We start from the raw sequence: 6,286 nt of genomic DNA on the forward strand, positions 1-6,286 counted from the left end.
ACTTGTAGTTTCACAACACCTGGAGTGTCACAGGTTAGCCAGCTCCCTCATCTCCCTGCCCCATGTATTAACCCCTTTCCCACCTCCTCATTTCCCTGCTCCAATCCTATTAACCCTTCCCCAGCCCCTCATCTCCCTGCCCCATGTATTAACCCCTTCCCCAGCCCCGCATCTCCCTGCCCCATGTATTAACCCCTTTCCCAGCTCCTCATCTCCCTGCCCCATGTATTAACCCCTTTCCCAGCTCCTCATCTCCCTGCCCATGTATTAACCCCTTTCCCAGCTCCTCATCTCCCTGCCCCATGTATTAACCCTTCCCCCAGCTCCTCATCTCCCTGCCCCATGTATTAACCCCCTTTCCCAGCCCTATTATCTCCCTGCCCCATTATTAACCCCTTTCCCACCTCCTCATTTCCCTGCTCCATGTATTAACCCCTTCCCCAGCCCCTCATCTCCCTGCCCCATGTATTAACCCCTTCCCCAGCCCCCGCATCTCCCTGCCCCATGTATTAACCCCTTGTCCAGCCCCTCATCTCCCCTGCCCCCATGTATTAACCCTTCCCCAGCCCCTCATCTCCCTGCTCCATGTATTAACCCCTTCCCCAGCCCCTCATCTCCCTGCCCCATGTATTAACCCCTTTCCCACCTCCCTCATCTCCCTGCCCCATGTATTAACCCTTTCCCACCTCCTCATCTCCCTGCCCCATGTATTAACCCCTTCCCCCAGCCCCTCATCTCCCTGCTCCATGTATTAACCCCTTCCCCAGCCCCTCATCTCCCTGCTCCATGTATTAACCCCTTCCCCAGCCCCTCATCTCCCTGCTCCATGTATTAATCCCTTCCCCAGCCCCTCATCTCCCTGCCCCATGTATTAACCCCTTGTCCAGCTCTTCATCTCACTGCCCAACAAATTAACCTCTTCCTCTCTTCTGCTAAAACATTAACCCTTCCACTCAGCGTGCCATATATGTCAATACTTTCACCCAGCTCAATTCTCTTCATGCCTTGTGAATTAACCCCTTTCACACAGCTCCCTTTCCTTGTTCGATAAGTAATTCTTCCATCCAACAATTTCTTGTTGGTTGGAACAATATATTCCAATATATTGTAATATATGAGTCAATTTCCTCGGAAAAGACCTGTGCACTACGGTGGTATTATCTGTTTGTGTGTTAAGGAATTTAGACTGTAAGCCCCAATGGGGCAGGGACTGATGTGAGTTCTCTGTACAGCGCTGCGGAATTAGTGTTGCTATATAAATAAATGGTGATTATTATGATGATTATACAAATAAATGATGATAGTAATAATGAACCTTTTGTCCAGCTCGCTGCTTTTATATTAACCCTTCTACCCACCTCCCTCATTTCTGTGCCCTGTAATATTATTCCTGTTAGACAGCAACGTCCCTCTCTGTGCTCTATCTATCTATCTATCTCCCATTCCCCTTGCTCTCTTCTATCTCTCCTCTTTATTAACCCTTTCAACGAGCTCCATAGTATGGTTACTGCAGATTAAGGGGGAATGGTTCATCTACTGTATTTTATTCCACTTGATAGTATAAATTTAGGACATGTATTTCAACTGTGTCTCAATTCTTTTATTACTGTTGTTTCCTTGGATAAGAGTGTAATACCAGCATTTACTCCTCTTTCTGCATTTTCCATGTTCCTTTAAGTGTGCAGATCATTACTGGAGCTCTGTGCTGTAACTCACAGGCCTTTCCTCCCAGATGTTGTCCAGAACATCTCTCTATCCTTCATATAGTCAATATCGATCTCCTACTCTGCACTTCCTTCCAACCCTGAGCTGTAACAGCGCTGGCGCTATATAAATAGATGATGATGACCAGAAAATGTCTCCAGCTGCTCTGTATATATCCCTGCACTTTATCTCTGTATATAACCCTGCACTTTATCTCTGTATTATCCCTGCACTTTATCTCTGTATATATCCCTGCACTTTATCTCTGTATATATCCCTGCACTTTATCTCTGTATATATCCCTGCACTTTATCTCTGTATATAACCCTGCACTTTATCTCTGTATATATCCCTGCACTTTATCTCTGTATATTACCCTGTACTTTATCGCTGTATATAACCCTGCACTTTATCTCTGTATATAACCCTGCACTTTATCTCCCAGTCTATAATTTCTATGTGACTAAGGCCCAGCAGTGCTTATTCACATATTGATCTGTATCACTTCATAGTTCATTTCATGCAAAACAAACCCTTTACTTGTGTGAACTGAGATAAATCCAATTAGCATTAGAATGCAGTATAATATTATACACCCTTGTCATTCTATCCATCTCATAGCTCACTGGTGACCTCTAGGTGTGGGAAAGAGTAATGCAACTGAGCACAAAGTGGCAAAAACCCCCTCACGACAGCTCCCAGAATACACTGCGCGGCCGTGATGACGCAAGACGTTGTTTGTTGTTGTTGAGGGTGGCCGGTGGGAGAGGAAAGATGGCGGCTCACTGGGAGCAGTGAGAACGTGGTGGTTGAGTTCGGGATTCTCAGGTCAGTGGACGGGGGGCAGGTGGGATAAGCGTCCTCAGCGGGGTTTGCCTGAGAGCCCCGGTACACGACCTGAGAGGTGACAGGACGTAGGCAGTCTATCAGGCGGTAGTGCGCATGCGCACTAATATGCCTGTGCTCCTTGGGATTGGCTCCTGGGGGGCAGGGAGGATTCTGGGAGCAGAGGCTAAACCACTGCTGGCATGTAAACCTGAGACTCTTCAGCTGTTGTGGAACAACAAGTCCCAGCCAGCATTCAATGGCAATCTTTAGCTGTCACTTATAAGTCTGTTATTGGAAAATGTCACCATACTTTGCATGAAGATGCAAGAGAGCAGGACATAATACATTACATTTAAGTGTAAGCACAACAAACCATTAAACATATATCAGATACACGTTATAGTGCAATAAAAGACATATGGCACAATATATAACATCCTACACTACAAGTACTACACTATCCTGGCATCACTGTAAAGGCAACAGTATCAACAAGCGATGGATGGATTTGGGAGGGAGGGAGGGGGGTATGGAGTCGGAGCGACACAGCTCTATTGGAGGAAAAACACATGTAGGGGAGTGTGCATATGATGGTACAGAAGCTGGAGGGCAGAGCTGTAACTTAAAATTCTAGCCCCTGGGGCGAGAAAGTCAAATGCCGCCTCCCCTAGCCCTCAATTTTAACCAAATGAACCTAAAATATTCCTAAATTTCGCCCCTTTCAGTGTTGCGCCCTGGGCACTCGCCCTTATCACACAGCCCTAGTTACAGCCCTGCTGAGGGACAATGGTAATTTAACTCTGCAAGCCTACTATACATAAAAGTACAAGACCTGAGCACCTTTCATCATACAGACACACAAATCTGGATGCAATTCAATATTTTAATTATGGTGGCTTTGCTGGGCAAAGCTCATGTGAAATATGCCTGCAGTTTCGGTGCATTGCCTTTAGATCAGGCGGTCATATTGAACTTCCACGGACCAAGCGCTGCAATTTATCCTATCACTTGGTGCTTGGTTTGAACCTGTTCTAAAGTTGTCAAAAGGATCATTTGATTATTTGTAATGTCACAGCTTGAAATTTGGTTTTCTAGGTATAACAGCTGATAATAAACTCATGTGTTTACATTGTCCAAGTGGACATTGCACTTATGTTTAGCAACTTGCAGTCAAATCACCTATGTAAACTAGATTACTGATAAATAGGGTCCTACGTTTAGCTTGCGGACATTTACAGCATGTGAGTGGGACAGTTGGTCTGGGTCATATTGAACTGCGGCCAGTCTATAGTACACAGTGACTTGTAATTCTGAAACTTTTTTATATTCCACAAAAATGATAATTCTACCATAACTAATCATGAGTTCGATTCCCGAGCATGACCTTATCTGTGAGGAGTTTGTATGTTCTCCCTGTGTTGCGTGGGTTTCCTCCGGGTGCTCCGGTTTCCTCCCACACTCCAAAAACAAACTGGTAGGTTAATTGGCTGCTATCAAAATCGACCCTAGTCTCTCCCTCTCTGTCTCTGTGTCTGTCTCCCTCTGTGTCTGTCTCCCTCTGTGTCTGTCTCCCTCTGTGTCTGTCTCCCTCTGTGTCTGTCTCCCTCTGTGTCTGTCTCCCTCTGTGTCTCCCTCTGTGTCTGTCTCCCTCTGTGTCTCCGTCTGTGTCTGTGTCTGTGTGTGTCTATATTAGGGAATTTAGACTGTAAGCTCCAATGGGGCAGGGACTGATGTGAGTGAGTTCTCTGTACAGCGCTGCAGAATTAGTGGCGCTATATAAATAAATGATGGATGATACCGTGCAACCAATTAGCACATTAACAATTAGCATTACCATTCTGGTGCAGGTGGTTCCCACCTTTCCATGTTGGGAATCTCCTCTTTTGTAACTAATTTTTAGTATTTGACACACCTGTGTTGAAATATAGTAATGAAAATCATATTTTTTTGTGCATATTAATTTCCTATGTCTCTGCAGCCATCATAGTATCACCATGGCTTGTCTTTAACTTTTGATTGTATTATGTCATCACAAAGTGATCTGGAATCACTGATCTAGTGCATATCAGGCCGTTAAAGCAAATGTCTGCCCGGTTGCTTTGCATTACTGTGCATTTTCATTTTCACGCTTTCTACATTAACCTATACCTGTCCTGAGACATCTTACGTTATATCTACACTCATGAATGTCCTTGGCATACTCAGACTAATTGGTAATCATAAGGCTTAAGCTGGGTACACACTACAAGTTTTTCACTCTATTATTAAGTCAAACACATGATAAAGGACTATTAGGCTAGGTACACACTTGAAAGTTTTACGACCAATGTGTTATCTACAACGATTGCACCTACTGAATGAAGGGTTCATGCGAACACTCGGACACGATTTACCTTCAGATCTGTGCTCTTCATCTGCTCCTATAGTTGTTTAGAGAATGACAGCACAATATTCATTCATTCATTCCTGTCGTATTGATTATATGTCGTAACGAATTTCGTTAGCTTCTGTGACTCTGAAACGGAATTTTGAGTCTCAGAACGAACGAGCAAACTATTCCATCTACATTTAAGTCATCGGGATATGTTCAATGCTTGTATCCGTTGAAAAGACATTGATTCTGTAAACTCTATGGAGATCGTGATCTTGAGTGCATACACACTGCACGATCGGAACAAGATTATTAAACAACACTTTCAGTCGTTGGTAAAATCATTACAGATATTGCATCTGGAGTACTTTTTTGTAGTTTGCACCCAGCTTTAGAAACAAAAATTCTGCATCAAGGGTATAGTGCAGATTACAGTTATAATCTTCACAAACTACCCCTCCCATATCTCTGCCTTTCTCCCCCACCTCTAGATGAAATAACTACCCCCTCCATCCCACACCACTGGACTAATTACCCAGGTATTGTCCAGGACAGGTCCAGCCTCTCTGTCTTCTTACGCTGTAACATTTACCTCCTATCATCTTTCCCACGTCCCGTTGCTGCTGCTACTCTTCCCCATGAAGTTTTGAGCTATAAATTGCACTATCACTCTTAATGCAGAATTTATGATGCAAAACGTTATGACTGCCGAGTAATTGGTGAGCTCTGTGTTGTGCAATCAGTGCGCTTGGGCATTTTTATTGTAAAGAGCAGTCATTATGGAGACAGTGCATAGTACTGAAAATGTACAACTGGCTCTTTCATTTTTGGGTTCTTTCTATAGATATTGTGGGTCCAGCGGATTGGGAAATTAGTATGCTAAACGGCCCGACTGCTTATTACAGCTACCGCGGTCTACCGGCTCTGTCAGTGGTCTTGACCAGTAATATGCGCTACTGAGCGGAGGGAGAGGGCGTTACAGCGGCCTACCTGTTAATGGATGGAGCAAAATCAACGATATTGCTTTGAATTCTGTTTTTCTAAGGTTTCGCCTTGTTCATAGCAGTCAGATCTACATGAGCGGCTTGATCTAGGTCCAGTTTGATCACCCACATGGACAGATCCATTCTCTGAGCAGAAGAGACTGACGATGGTACACAATGGTTGACTGCAGCGATTGGTTGATTGGATTTTCCGGTAGTCAATCAATTTGGCCTCCTATAGGATTGCAATAGAAAAATGAAAACAATCAAACTTGTTGCCCAAATAGCTACTTCTGTGGTCTGTCATGGTGTCTTTATGGGCGATTTTGTTCTGCAAGTGCGAGCCCAGAGGCCCACCAATGAGCACAAGCCTCTGTGGCCCTATGTGTCAAATATGATA

The sequence above is a fragment of the Mixophyes fleayi genome, chromosome 10 (assembly GCF_038048845.1).
Source record: "Mixophyes fleayi isolate aMixFle1 chromosome 10, aMixFle1.hap1, whole genome shotgun sequence".
Lineage (NCBI taxonomy): Eukaryota > Metazoa > Chordata > Amphibia > Anura > Limnodynastidae > Mixophyes > Mixophyes fleayi.